We start from the raw sequence: 15,377 nt of genomic DNA on the forward strand, positions 1-15,377 counted from the left end.
TGTGTGGTCTTTCTCGCTACTCGAGATCTGGCGAGTGCAAACAGAGCTCTTAAGTGCTTGGCCCCCATTAGGCATCGGCTGAATTTGTGGAAACAGGTAAGCTGATCTTGCTTTGTGTTTTTCAGAGAAGTCCACTACACATAGGCGATGACTGGCGATCACATTAACTACATCTCATACTGTCGAAACAGTGGTGTTAGGTAGCGGATTGGAAATCCAAGCAGTGTAGTTAACTGAATTGTATCCCGACAAGCACTTCTGGAGCGTGTCTCTATAGTTCATATAAATAAGCAGGTTCGCAAAACATATCACATATTTATGTATCATGATTCATGAAGTCATTTTCACGAATTGTAACTGGAACATACCATGTGTTGTTGAGTTTAGTGTTTGGGCATGCACTACACAGTGAATGGTTAACTGTCCTCTATAGCAGGTCAAACCTCCTGAAGCATTCGAGCCTCTGTAAACAACTGATACTTAAGCTTTGGGCAATCTTTTACCCGAAACTGTGGGTCTAAGTGGGCTATTAACTATTAGCTGAAGTCCGAGTAGGTGGCAAACGCCTTCATCATCAAACGGGTAAAAACAGTAAACTATATTTTAGACTTTCTTAACTGTAAGTAACTGTAATAATGTCATACTCATATTTTGCATTTAGTAAATAATAATAATAATAAATATTTGTTTTTACCTTAAAAAGTAAGTCTAAACATGTTTATAATTCATATTTAATTAATTAATTACATTTCTCTGATTGTTTTATTTGTTTAGCTACAGGTAAAGCTGCTAAGTTAATTTCTTTACCCATGTTTTTCATACATTGTGGCTCCACAATGTCATATACTGTACTTCAAGTGATTGAAGTATTTGTTGGTTTTCTGAAGTCAGAAATAATAACCAGCTTGTAAAAGTTTGAATAATTGATGTTAGTTGTGTCAGGATTATGCTTGGAGCCACAGGACTATTTTTTTCCATCAGCTCTTACATTCAAAAGAATTTACACGGCTTTCTCACTCGTCTTGTGAATTGTGAAAAAACGAAAACAATTATTTGATTATTATATAAGCCGTTTTGTTTGTCATGACAGTATGTTTGACAGTCGTGCTTTCATAAGATGGTTACTGCACATCAGTTTACCTCTAAGGAAGAGTCACTTCCATCTAACATGAATTTTAAAAGAATCTTCTCGACGTATTCTGTAAGCAGAGAATTTGAATTTTTCATTTAACGGCACAGCATCTGGACCACATGCTGCACTCCTTCGTCTATGTCATGCGAATAGGTCACACTGAAATGGATAGGATCGGGTCTGTTTTTAGGCAGCACTTCTGTTGAGAAGTAATGAACCCTTGTGCTTGCCTATCTTCAAATGCGTCTAGATCTTAAAGAGCACCGCAGTGTTATGATCAAATTGTTTTCTTATCTCCTGCATGGAGCTCCGGCCTCTTTTTGTTTACACAGGTTTAGAAGGCAGAATATTGGAGCTCCTATTAGAGGTCCTATTAGAACTTTAGGTATTTCGTTATTCATCAGATTGTAGGTAGTTTAGCTTGTAATAATTAAGATATAAAAGCTATAATTTGGCATGAGGTAGCGAATAACTAATGCTGGAATTCATTATATAGATAGTGTAAACATTTAATGTCAGTAAAAGCAATGTAAAGCTATTGGTAAATATAAATATGCACCTCAGATACATGACATTTACTCTCAAAACCTGACTAGCATTCCACTGTAATTACACTTAGCATCTACTGTTTACACAAACATGATCGTATAGCAGGAAATCTCTTCTGAAATTTGAAAACGTGTAATCATCTAATAATCTTAAATCATCAATAATTGTGCTAAAACACAGATAAGGAATGACACCAGAGCCATGATGGTTCTGCAAATGACTTTGTGGCTTAATTTGTGTTATGTTACTACCTCTTTCCACATTTATAGTGTTAATGAGACTTTTTTGAATCTTTATTTTAATGTTTAAAAGAATGTCAAAACGCATAACAAAATTTAATCTATCAACAGTTGATGCTAGATGTTTCTATTTTTTCCCACATATCTGAGGTAAATGTTGATATTCCCAATAGTAATGTGTAGTTTGAAGTCGTTAGCTAGCTAGTCTGTGTTTCACAGCATTCTCATAACTTACAAAAAAGAGCACGAAACTTTCTCAGAACAAATGAAATATTTGACCAATTCTTTCTACCGTGCTCACGTTTATAAAGATGCTATGCTAACCTAACTTGATAACCTCAGCCTAGCCACAGCCTAGCACACAGCTTTTACATCTATGCTAATCAGCAACATGCATCCAGTTAAATACATGTAATTCTCAATCTTGTTCTGACAACCCCACATTCAGCTGTGTTTGCATTAGTTTTCGAGGCTACAGGTCTGTTTATGTGCTCGTGTGTATGTTTAAGACCACAGGTGTGTGTGACTGTGTGTGGAGTGTTTGCAATAGCTAAGCTTTCCTGTCTCTCTTCTGCGAACACAGACATGCAGTCACCAATGCGCTTTTGTGTGCATGAGGCGTGTCAACAAAATAGGCCTAATCCCTAATGCCTGGTAGGCAGTGGCTCGTTGAGTACAGACACACCACCACACACACATGCACACACCCCCATCTTCTAAATTCAGTCATCCACAACTGGATTGGAAAATAAAAGAAAAAAAAACACAACAGAAGCAGAAGTGGTCCTCTTGTAGATTAGCGCTATCAGTGCGTGGGTGTGTTTCTGTGTCTAACAATGAAGAGTAAAGTTACTGTACAATAACGGACAAGGCCTTTACCCCGAAGTGAAACCCTTCTACGTTAGTGTTCATGATGAGGCGCATTACTCCACCATGGTGTGTTAGGACCGTTTGTTAGCTGGGGGAGATCAGGCGCTGTTTATATATTGTGAAATGAAGCAGAGAGGACGTGACCTTGACTTTTCTGGTTCAGCAGATCAAGTCTGTGTGGGTGCTCTCGTGTTTGCAGGCATCGCAGCCTTGCAGTTGGCATGTAAGTTTTCTTTATCTTTGCGAGTGTGTTACTTGTACTGTGAGTGTTGGTTGTACTGGGTCTGAACTGTGACCCGGCATTAATGGGACCATAAGGCCGCTGGTTCGAGTAGGAGATAATATTCTTCAGCTGTAAAGGGCTAGCAGGATTTAAAATATTCTTATATTTGCATTGTGTCTAAAGATCAAAATCAAATTCCTCAGAATAATAATTATAATAGAACTCGGCAATGGAATCGGCCCTAAGATTGTTTTATAAATTGGGAAAAGAGAAAAGAGCCATGAGCAGTGGATACTGGCGACGATGACGCTAACTGATGAAGATGATGCATGCGAATTTGCTGAAGCATCTACAGAGCGGCTTGGGTCATTGTCTGGTTGAATTTTTCTGTGAAAAATATAGTCACAAATCCAATAATACTGGCTGTACTTTAGAACCTTAATATTGGGTTCACTACAAAAAACAGAAGGTTTGATCGAAAAACTGGCGATCTTTAGCATGTTTGCCACCAGACATTCATTAAAAATCATTTGTTATACACATTTTTATTCAGCATGTAAATGATGTAAATATCAGTGCTATATTTTGACATTTCGCATGCTAATCCATTCGATTTGATATTTTCCGAGGAACACATGGATAACAATCACATGATCATATCACATCATATTTATTGATTCATAATAATTTGAATATTTGATTAATAAATTAAATATTTGAGTTTCTTAAGCCTTCTTGTTAGCTTGAAGTAGTCTTATGAATATGGTGTTACTACTTTAGAACCGCATTTACTAAATGTTTTGTATTTGGATTTTATGTTAATTTTAGACTGTACAATTATATGAATGTACAGGGAGGTAATATGACGTCATTAAATGAATGTAAAACATATCTACTAATAATTTTGTGCGAGTTTACATTTGATAAATTATAGTAATACAGTCACAGTATGCAGGGTGTGTTGACCTTTAATGACCTTGCTGAGTGTAAATACAGCAGATGTACTAGCACAAGGAACCTTTCAGTTTAAAGTGGTCACAATTGAAATGCCTCGTCATTCGACTTTTTTTTTGACAATGCAGATTTTATGCTTGGTCTCAGTGAAGCGAATATTAAATTAATGCCCCACAGGTTACGAGCAACATAGTTTACGACTATAAACACAGTCGATGCTCATAAAGAACCACTCTGTCAACTAAAATTGGTCCAGTTACTTGTTTGCAAAGATCTGGATCAGCAACTAAGGGGATTGAACAGCAAGAAATAAGAAGGACTATTTGAAGTGTTTATATTATGATTCGCTTCACATTACCACTAGACAATAAGCTTTTTTTTGTTGTTTGTTGATGCTTCATTCATTATTATTTCCTTAAATCCAAATTGAATCCCTGCATTTTCTTTTGTCTATCGCAACTTCTGGGGTTAAGTGATAAAACATCGGAACTCTCTCTATTCTAATGTCTCTAGCTGGTCACTGTAGTAGGATTTTTTTGCAAATGCTTGGTTCAGATTACTGATGCATTTGTATTTTTATTTTTAAAACTGGACATTTTTATCAGTGGTGGACTGAAGTGTTCAGTATATTTCAAAGTCAAATATTTGACTTTTTACTCGACTACATTTTGTGAAATCAGTCGTTTCTTTTTATTTCTGAGCGGATGAAACTTGTCAAGCCCGCAGAAAGCCACCAATCAGGGAAGAGCGCGCTCTCTGTTTTAAACTTGTGTCCTGACTCTAACTTACCTGAACAGTTGTACAGCCTGTTGTTAAAAGGTTTTGGACTCATGATAATTTGCATAGATATTAATGCAAATGATCATTAATTATAATGATATAAATGTTTTCATTATATTAATAGATTGCTTAGAACTCTTTTCACATAAACTGAGTTGATTAAACAGAAGTTTTGCGACACAAATGATAGTATTAACATTATAGCTGTAATAAATCATACTACTTTGGATGCTTAAGTACATTTGAAAGCAAATACTTTAGTTTTTTTACTCAATTGAAGTTTAAATGGAGCATATTTTCTTTTGCTGGGGTCACATTTAACCTACTGTATCTTTACTTTAACTAAAGTACATGGTTTGTGTATTTCATTCACCACCAGCATTAAGTATTAATTCTACATAGGAAATAGCGCACCTGTCTTGGACACTTTGGATCAGTTTCCATTCTGTGTGAATGTGTGAAACTGGAATCAGTGTTTGTTCCTTTGTTGTGGACAGGGAAAGGAACGCCCAGTGACAGAGATACCAGCTTAAATTGTGACTTCAGCAGAAAAAAAAACCCTGCTGACATTGAGCTTTGAGCACATCAAATGAAACAGATATCACCGTTGCTTGCAGAGTCAGCTATTATAATTTATGAAAGCCGAACAATGTTTAGAGCCTGTAGGTACTTGTAACCATTAAAGGATCTCGGTGTGCAATTAATGCTGGTTGAATTGTAGTAAAGTTCAAAAGTAGGACTTGAAAAGAAAAAACAACAGAGACATGATAAAAATAAAAGAGTGGACGAAAGGTTTGAGGGAGGATATGTAAGGAAGGTCAGAGCCAAATAGAGAGATAAAGGGTGAGGAAGAAAGAGAGAGCAGGAGCCGTATTGCCGCTGTAATTAGTTTTTAATGGTTAATTAATGTCAACAATCTCCTATAAAAGGCAGATATCTTGCACTTGTGTGCAGTGTAACATACACCTTAAAATAATCCCATTTACACCTGTCAGAAAGCGAGGGAAGAGCGGGGAGCATGGTTAGGAGACGGAGCAGGAGGGGTTTAATGTGTAAGAGATAAACAGAGAGGTTCCTCTCATTCATTTTCAAGCTCCCCCCCCCATTCTTCTTTCTGTGTGAGCTGGAAGCATGAGGGATTGAGAAGGTCTAATTGAGTTTCGCCATCTGGCTACACCAGGGACCCCGCCAAGCATCCTGCATGCCACACACACACACACACACACACACACACACACACACACACACACACACACACACGCACACACACACGCACACATGCACCTGCTGTCTTCAAGTCTTTTGATTTACTGTGTGTGCGTGTGTTTGTGACAGGTGTCAATTACCATTAAATCTGTCCTTGTCCCAAACCTCCCCTGCTTCTGTGACTATTTAAAACACAAACACACACACATGCGCACACACACATATATACAAAACGGTAAACCTTGCTTAACAACGCTTGAAACACCTCATCCAGGTCTCTATGGTGTTGCCATGGTGATAAAGATTCGTTTCGGCTCAATTAGCTTGCATGTTTTAAACACGGATCAAGTCACCGGAACGACCCCGTCTTTACCTGAGGCCAGATAACAGACACAGATATACACATCCTCGGTTTTTCGCTCGGGCTCCCTTGACTCTGTTTCCTGGTCTGGAAGTCACCCGCTTGCACAAAACCCCAGGTCACATGCAGACGTGAGTTAAGGATGAGGTCAGTGTATTTGGTTTCACACACACTATCCAGTGTCCAATGGCTAATGCGTAGATTAGATTTGCATGGCAAATGAAGTGAGCTATGTTTGGTCAGGTGATGTGTATTTGGAGGAAAGATTTGAAACTATACTGCAGGCCAAGAGCTTGATTGTTGGCCTAGATACAAGTACTGTAGGTCAATTTAACAAATAGGTCTCAAGTCTTATTGATGTTCAGATACGTTAACCTGAAGCCATGAGCTCATTTTAGACTGTTTTATATATATATATATATATATATATATATATATATATATATATATATATATATATATATATATATATATATATATATATATATGAATTTTTTATTATATTAAATTGATTAAGTCCACCTATAAACAGTATTTATCCAACCAACCCTTAGGATTCTGAACAATCTCTTTTAGATTTTTATTAAACAACATACCCAGTTCTGTGATTTGCACGCCATTAGTATAGAAACCCTCATAAACATTCAGTCACCTTCTAAAACTTGTATAAGCAAAAGCACCAAATTAACGATGCGGTGTTCACTCCACAAAGGCGAAGGTTTAATGTGTTACAGGCAGCTTATAAATATGAGCCATAAAATGGCATTACTGCTGCTGGACTACCTCTGTAATTACAGTTAGGCGAAACACATCCGCTCCGACAGTTTAATAGCCTGTCAACATCCCGTGGCCGAGCACGAGAGCAGAAAAACTCTTGTGAGTTCGGAAATCACAATGCCACTCACCGGGGTGTGGCACGAATAATGTTTTTTTGGATATCATGAAAAAAATGAATTCTAATGCATGTATGCAGACCTTAAGGCCAAAAAATATAATACATTGCAAAATCGAAGGATTATTCTCTTGAGGAGTCTTCCTGAGGTTCAAACTTCTGCACTTTCTAAACGCATACATATAAACATTACAATATATCTTTTATATGATATATCACATCGTTCTATTCCATTTGAGTCTGGGGTTATGAGATTAAGGTACATCTTGTTTTATCATTTAAATGAAATCAGGCTATTCTTTTTATTCTGAAATTCTGGGTAAAGTTTGCACTCAGTTTCTCTATGTAAGGTAAACGCAGCGTCAGTACTTCAAGTTTCCCAGAAATCTATTTGATTTATTCTTCAGAATTCATTCAATTATTCAACACAGGGTCTAAGAGTAAACTGAGCTAAAGAAAGCCATTGTACTAACAAAGGCTACACAAAAATTAGAATATTGTCGATGGGCTTAATTTTAGCGTACAAGCTACTGTTCTGAACTATACAGAACATACATACATTATACAGTACTATACATACATCTATTGCTTCCATATAGCTAGCAAACACACCTAAATACGCAAAAAATACATAAACGCGACTGAATTGATGGACCATAGAGCTTTGACTAGAAAACAATTTCTGCATATTATAGTAGACATGATAGTTTAGTTTACTATATGGTACATGGTTTACATGGTATAGTTTAGTTTGCTATAGCATAGAAGCATAATTTACTATAGATATTAATTAATTTTTCATGATCATTGTCACAAGTAGGCATTTTAGCATCAAGTAGCTTCAATGAGGTTTAAATCCTTAATACGGTACTTTTTTCAAGGCAGTTGTGTTGTGATGTTGACACCTAGCTACAGTATAAGCTATATGTGTTTGAATGCTTGTTATCATGCTAGTCAATGCTAGTTCAGAGCCTTAGCTAACCTGTGTGAGGTAAACACCTTTTTTTTATTCCTTCGTGAAAATTTGAGCACTTTACATTTTTTTTAGTGGATCATCAGAAGCTGTACTTCAGGTTTTTCCTCAATAATATGTCTAATCGCATTTATTTTAGCTTCTTTACTGCATTTTATAAGAAACAAAACACAATTTGTTTCTCTAAGCATGACCTGCTGTTGTGTCTCGAATTCCAAGACTCCGCTTGCAGCCAATCGCGGCACAGTATGCAAAGGGTATGCAAATGAGGGTGGCACTCATTGTTTATCATAAAAAAAATAAAAAATCCTGCTTTCAAAATAAGTCCATCGACCTCTTGAAAAACGTCGAGGAGTTTGACGAGCGTAGTTTATACAAAACGTGAAAGCCGATGTCTCTGAGGAGGACTCTGTCCTTCAGCGTTGAGGCAGGAACAGACGGAGGTGATATTTAAGGTGATTTAAGGTGATTTAGAGATCTAAACTCAGCTCGGAGCTAATAAGCGATGACTCATGGGCAAAGCGTGACGAGGGCAACGGCGGGAGACCGATCCGAGCTTTCTTGTTTAGTGAAAGCACATGAGAGCGATTGAAAGACCGTAACGAAGCTTTTGTGGAGAGACAGAGACCGAAAGAACGAGACATTCGATGAGAGCCGGCTCCTATCTCCTTAACACAGAGCAGCAAAAAAAAAAACGTAAAAAATCACTGCAGTGTCGTCGTGTTTCAGATCTGCTGAAGAAAGGGCATGCACCTCTTTTCCTCCCTTTTTTCTCTCCTTTACTCTTTCTCGTTCTCTCCACTAGTCTCTTCATCCATCTTATTATTATTCAGTTGATGCATTGCTTGGCACAAGGGCAAAGCTTTGCATAATTTATGCATGGCCATCATCAATTTTTGAAAAACAGCCCAGGCCACCTCCTTCGTGCTTTTAACTAAATAGATGCTCACCGAGCCCAATGAAAGGTGTGTGTGTGTGTGTGTGTGTGTGTGTGTGTGTGTGTGTGTGTTACTTTCTATATAAACTTCCAACCCATGTTCATTTGTATGTATGTATGTATGTATGTATGTATGTATGTATGTATGAATTTATGCATGTATGTATGTATGTATGTATGTATGTATGTATGTATGTATGTATGTATGTATGTATGTATGTATGTAATTCTTTATTTTCGGGATGTTACTTTGTCTTCCCCCAACCCTTCCTGCAAGCTTTAAAAAAGATTGTAGGTTCAAAAGATAACACAATTTACTTCATAAAAAAAAAAAAAAAAAAAGGAGCATTGCTGATAGACACACAGCTTTTCTTCTTGATTGAAGGTGGTGGCACCCAAATACCTTCAAAGAGTCCTTTGGAGAAGGAGATGCGAGAGAGCAGAGGTGAGGGACAGAACAGTGTTGTTGTAGCTCGTCTCCGTGTCTGTTCCTCACTTTAGTTCACGCATGTGTAGGTAGAATAACCTTTTCGGAAGCTCCCTGCAGCACTCTGTCAGTGTGACCTTTGACGCCATCCTCTTCCTGCGCACCCACACAGTGTCCCCTACGTCTCAACCCCAGTGATGGCAAGCTGTTTTCATAACTCCCGTAACAACCTGCCGTCGACAGGTCCGGAGACCACAGCAGTTAAAAAATGTCCAGTCTGAATTTATTTCTTGAACGTTTGGCAACCTGGGAAAAACCCTTCATGTTGATATTTTCGACTGTTTGTGGTCTGTTCCCAAATCGAATTATAACCTTAATGTTAATTAGTATTATCTTCCTGTTTATACCACTTGCCCAGGCAAGATTTAAATGCAAATAATTTTATATTTGTAATAATATTTTTTGGGGAATTCAGCCCCAGTGATTCTGGTTTTATTTTAGACCACCTCATTTATTTCCTAAGGAATATTCTCTTCTTTTTTTTACATTTTTTTTATAATGTGACCTAATATTTGTCATGCACATGAATCGATGGACAACTCAATCTCACATTTAGTAATTCATTCCATTTTTTTTTTTTTTTTTTTTTTTATTAATTGTAAAACATCACAAAAGTATTAGGACACCTGATTAGGACACCTTTCTGGTACTACAAAGTTGGAGGCACACAATATAGTATAGGATGTCTTTGAATGTGCCCCTCTACACAAATCCAGCTTCATGAAAATATAGATTACATGGAAGATCTTGAGTGGCCTACTGTAGAGCTCTGTATTAATTAGAACGCGGTCCTCACCCCAGACCACCTCACATCACCTCACATCATCACCTGACTTTACGAACACCCTTGTGGCTGAATGAGCCCAAATCTCCAAAATCAAGTGGAAAACAACATCCCATAAAAATAAGGGTGGTTATAACCAGACACAAACATTTGTCAATACAGAGTATGTATATAGAGGAACAGATTTTTACACTGCATGCACTTTCTAATGCTACCCTCCCATTTTTTTTATTCGGGCTTGGGACCGGCTCTGAGAGTGCACTGGCATGTGCGACCACCCATTGCCTGGTTAGATCGCTACCCAGGAACTAAACCCAGACATACACACTATAGTGATATAAAGTAATCTTCAGATCTTGAGGTCAATATGAAAGATTTTGCACCATCTTTTCTAGCATTGTTCCCTTGTTTACCCACTGGTGCATTTTGCCATTTGGTGTTTAGGCAGCTTGTGTTGACCAGCTCATTGTTTCCCTCGCCATTCCTTTGTTCTTTATCTTTCTTAGTTTCTCTCTGTGAGATTAATGGATGTAGTTTTTGCTGTGGCAGCGTGTCTTCCCTTGAATATTCTCCTGTCAAACCTAATCACGCTGTTAGAAAAATGAGCCACAGCTGCAGAGTAAAATCACACTTCATAATCTCACCTCTCCCGCTTGGCCGATTGGAATATCTCCGTTTTATTAGAGAGGCAGAAGAGAGCCAGCATATGTGTGTGCATGTGTGTGTGTGTGTGCATGTATGGATCCAAAATGGAGGCTAAGCCAAGCCAGCAAGCGCATGAGGGAATTTTTAAAGCCTCCATCATCAAGCATGGAGGTCTGTTTCGACCTGATGGGCATCTCACAACCGAGCCACCTGTCTATTGCAAACATAAGCTAAACTTAAAGAGCGATGCACTGTGTATGTCTCAAAGTCATGGAGACATGATTTAAAAGGGTGAATCGTTAATTAGCGAGCACGTACAACCGATCTCCTCACCGCCTCCCGAGCCCACACGAGATAAGTGTTTCCTGGTTCTAGGTTGAAGCTGCTCAGGCGTTCTGTATCTAAATATTTTAACCAAGAACCCAGAGCAAATTGATATCATGATACTTTTGACGAAATCTAATTTCACAGTGGAACGAATGAGGTAAATCATTTTGATTGTGCGGTCGCACGATGAATTTCAATTTGCTGCACGCTTCCTACTAGTTTCGAGTTTTCTTCATCCGTCAGCGTGTCAGTGTTTATAAATCAGCGCGGCTGGTGGAAAGCTGCTGTTTATGTCGTACCTCCTTCTTATGACTGACTCTATATTAACCACAAAAGAAACAGCGCAGCCCTTCTTAAAGCCCGTTTGACGTGGGGATGACGAGGACATGGGAACTGTAAATTGCTTCCCTACTCTCACTGGGTGGGATAAAAAGCGATTGAATTTTTCGCCCGGATTACCGCATGTGTGCTTTTAAAAAAATTGATAAAATCAGGTGGCTAAAAACATAGCTGCATATATTACAGAGTTACTTCCCCCTCTTTCTTTTGCTACTTTTTGACCTCTGAGTTTGCAGAAATACGGTACACTGTCTGGATGGTAATTTGTTCTCTTCTAAATTACGGATGTGGCCCGGTCAGGCTATCTAAAATTATGTGGTGGTGATAATTGTCTAATTATCACTATCATAGAAGTGATAAATGATAATTGTGAGTTGCTATCATGACCCACCAGCCTTCCTGGAATGCTTTGTGTAATTTTGAGCCCGGGGGAATAGAGGCTTAGAGAGAGGGTTGGATGGATAGATGGATGGATAGATGGATGAACAGGTACAGTCATTAAATGGGGTGCTGAGTATTATATATTATATAAATGAGAAATCTTATGACTGAAATATAATACTGCCTAATATTGTGTCCTGTGGCCCATCAAGCCTTCGCTCCCTACGTGTATTAATAAACCTTGGCTGATCATGGTGGAGCACTTTTGATAGATACTGAGCACTGCAGACCAGGAACATCCCACAAGAGCTGCAGTGTTGGAGATGCTCTGACCCAGTCGTCTAGACATCACAATTTGTTCCTCGTCAAACTCAAATCCTTCGATGCCCATTGTTCCTGCTTCTAACTTTGAGGACAAAATGTTCACTTGCTGCCTAATAAAAATATCCACCCACTAACAGATACCATGAAGAACAGATAATTAGTGTTACTCACTTCACGTCAGTGTGTTACAACACTTCATAATGTTATAATGTCATAATGCTATGTCTGGTCGGTGTATGTGCGTGCATTATACATATAATTATGCATATAATTATATATAATTATATGTATATTTTACATATTTTAATTATAGCCTAAACGTTTTTTTTTTTTTTTTTTTGATTCATTGAAAGTGCATTAAAGAAATATGAAGGATTCCACATATCTGAATATTATAGAAATCGACGTCTTCTAAACAATTAGAATCGAGAATTTCACTCTTGGATAATATTAAATATCCACAATAATGAAAAAGTGTGCTTTTTTTATTCAAGGAAACTTGTAGTAAAGTAAAAAAAAAAAAAGGAATTAAAAAACGTTGCTCAGCGAGCCGGCCCAAACGCCATCGCTATTTTCCCGTGTGGGCGCCGTGTTTATTTGTCTGCTTGCATTTTGGATTGCTGTTTAGTTGAGTTTGTTGTTTGTCTCGTGTGTCCAATCTGTCAGTGACACATCATCAGAGTAACCCATAATCACAGCCTCGGTTTGTATAGCTAGGCTTAATTAGGCTGATTTTCTATTTTGCTGAATGTGTGTGTGTGTGTGTGTGTGTGTGTTTATGTCTAGCTTTGTGTGTGGGTTGGTGTGTAGGTATACGGCATGCTCTAAAGGAAAAAATCACACGTCGCTCACTGAAAAAATGCCGTACATCGCTATGGTAACCTGCTTCACTCATTAGCATGTGGGACATGTAAAAGGGTTCATTGCTTCGTTAAATGCGACAATGCTGATATTTATTTACTCTTGCTGACTCCTGATCGCCGTATTCCCAGCACGGAATCCACTGGCACTGCGGAATTCTGCAAACTCGGTCGCTATTTATTATTGAAATGATTTTGGGTCAGAATGTTTGGACTAAATTAGAGGAATGGGTCTAATTATAACTGAGGGGGGGTTTGGATGGGAGAAAATTTTCCTTTTTTAGATTCCTTAAGGCCTAGAGAGATGTAATGCATTTTCAGGAGAGATTGTCATACACGAAGAAGACATGCAGAGAGGGAGAAGGGGAGAGGTGCGGAATAACAAATGAGCCTGATTCGAGCAAACACCTCTTCTTCCCGGTATCTCTAGTTAGCAATGCTCTGACCTTTTAACTCTGACCTTTCATTACGCTAATTAAGATACTTGTAACGCACCAACAGGTTGTAACTAAGGATGATTTTCACGCTCGCAATGCATTCAGTGGAGTGTGAAAAAATCTTTCTTTCTTTCTTTCTTTTTTTTTTTTCATTTTTAAACCTGGGTCACGTGACCTAAAGGGTCCATGTGTAAAAGTGATATTTACAGGGTTTTTTTTTTTAGGTGACTTGCAGGTCAAATTTCACCACTTTCAATATCAAGGCAGTGTTAAAAGAATGTAATGTTATAAACTAGAGCAGAAATAACACAGGAGAGAATAAAAAACCAGACCAGACAAGGTATTTGGTAATGTATTTGATACTAGTATAAAATTGTAACACCTTTTGTAAACTGGTTTTGAGCTTCAAATAGTTTGTATTAACATATATGCACAGATAAAGCTAGTCAGTAGCTAGAAGGTGATATATTAGGTTAAAAATGCACCTTTTTATAACTACCCCGATCAGGCATTACATTATGACCACCTGCCTAATATTGTGTTGTTTTTTTGCTGCCACAACGGTTCTGACCCGTCGAGCATCAACAGCATTAACTTCTTCAGCAGTTTGAGCTTCAGGAGCTTGTCTGCTGGATCGGACCACACGGTCCAGCCTTCGCTCCCCACATGCATCAGTGAGCCTCGGCCACCCACGACCCTGTTGCTGGTTTACCACTGTTCTTTCTTTGGACTTTTAATAGATGCTGATTACTGCAGACCAGGAACATCCCACAAGAGCTGCAGTTTTGGAGATGCTCTGACTCAATCGTCTAGACGTCACAATTTGTCCCTCGTCAAACTCACTCAAATCCTTACGCTCGGACATCTTTCCTGCTATTAACACAACTTTGAGGACAAAAAGTTCACTTGCTGCCTATTAAATTCCACCCACTAACAGATGCCACGATTAAGAGATAATCAGTGTTATTCACTTCACCGCTTATAATGTTATAATGTCATAATATTGTGGCTGATCGGTGTATATGGACACACACATGGGAATACCTGACTTTTCCAGCCATATGTGCTTCTTCCCCAAACTGTTACTACAGAGATAGAGGCATGTACAGGATGCCCTTGGTATTTGATAGCATCAAAATCTTCTTTTATTTGACCTGTTTCCAGCATGACAATGCCCACGTACAAGCCAGCATTATGAAGATATGGTGTACATGGATTAGAGTGAAAGATTTTGAGTGGCCTGCTTAAGAGGTCTGACCTCGACCCTATTAAACACCTTTGGGATAAATTGGAATCCTAACTGCACCCCAGGCCTCCTCACCTCACCTACATCAGTACCTGACTTTACTAACATGCTTTTTAGCTGAATAAGCACAAATCTCCACAAGCAAAATCCAAAATCTAGTGGAACATCTTCTTAGAGTGGGGGTTATTCTAACAGCAAACATGGACTAAATATAGGAAGAAAAAAAAATCCTTTTTGATTAGATCAAGGCACCTTAACGTATACATTTGGAAAACATGTCCAAACCATTCACAGTATTTATACAAAGTAATTAGAGTTGATGTATGTAATAGATTGTTTTAATTCTTTAAACATTTGTGAGCTAAAATCCTGCTGCACACTATTACTTCCAGAGATCTGATATGCCATTGCGATGAACTACAGGCGTATCA

At 38.2% G+C, this 15,377-nt stretch overlaps 1 protein-coding gene across 15 annotated transcripts in view; it reads left to right on the plus strand.

The window, feature by feature from the left end:
• Nucleotides 1-15,377, plus strand: part of LOC310721244 (adhesion G protein-coupled receptor L3) — a 306,925-nt gene that overhangs the window by 58,636 nt on the left and 232,912 nt on the right. Inside the window, exon 1 of one of the 15 annotated variants that reach the window (XM_083532677.1) lies at nucleotides 431-582. The exons of the other annotated variants lie outside the window; for them this stretch is intronic. The gene's annotated coding sequence lies outside the window, so the exon portion shown is untranslated. Of the gene's footprint in view, nucleotides 1-430; nucleotides 583-15,377 lie in introns of those variants that run through there. 15 annotated transcript variants of the gene reach the window in all.

Source organism: Silurus aristotelis (genome assembly GCF_946808225.1).
Source record: "Silurus aristotelis genome assembly, chromosome: 27".
NCBI classification, from domain to species: domain Eukaryota; kingdom Metazoa; phylum Chordata; class Actinopteri; order Siluriformes; family Siluridae; genus Silurus; species Silurus aristotelis.